This window comes from Diaphorina citri, unplaced genomic scaffold, assembly GCF_000475195.1.
Source record: "Diaphorina citri unplaced genomic scaffold, Diaci psyllid genome assembly version 1.1 scaffold11489, whole genome shotgun sequence".
NCBI lineage: Eukaryota > Metazoa > Arthropoda > Insecta > Hemiptera > Psyllidae > Diaphorina > Diaphorina citri.
In genome coordinates, this window is record NW_007388860.1 from 10,568 (window position 1) to 11,042 (window position 475).

The 475-nt window shown below is 41.1% G+C and overlaps 1 long non-coding RNA gene across 1 annotated transcript in view; it reads left to right on the forward strand.

Annotated features, from left to right (window-relative positions):
* LOC113472985 overlaps positions 1 to 417 on the forward strand; it is a 10,069-nt gene extending 9,652 nt beyond the window's left edge. The window contains exon 2 of the long non-coding RNA XR_003395090.1: positions 335 to 417. This is a non-coding gene — a long non-coding RNA (uncharacterized LOC113472985). The remainder of the gene's footprint in view (positions 1 to 334) is intronic.
* Positions 418 to 475: the final 58 nt, after the last annotated feature.

The window sequence follows — 475 nt, forward strand, 5'->3', positions numbered from 1 at the left end:
GGTCTTAGATAGGGCTCACATTTATATGTAGATAGTAAAGGGTCCGCCCGTATATTGTTGTGAATAAAATAAATAAAAAAAAGTTATCACTGCAGTTCAAACGCTGGAAGATAGAGCCCACCACGTTCTGTTCAAAAAAACCGTTTTACGCAAAAAGGGCAAAAAATCCATATTTCCCTTCTTGCACCCAGCTCCTCAATTCATAAGTACCTAGTATGATGTTAAAGCCGGTCTCTTGTTGAGCCCTTGTGTGCCGCGTCCAATTTAGATTATTTAGAATAGGACTATTGTCTAATTTCATTCTAATTTATTCTTTGCGTTTCTATGTCCGCAGTTTATCCTAGCTCTGGCCGTAGCTTGTGCCGTAGCTGCGGAACATGAGGCCGCTGAATCCAAGGTAGAAGACAACCGCGCCAAGAAAGATGTCGTGGGAGCTATTGGATATCCAGGTAAGACATTTGAATTCGATTGATTT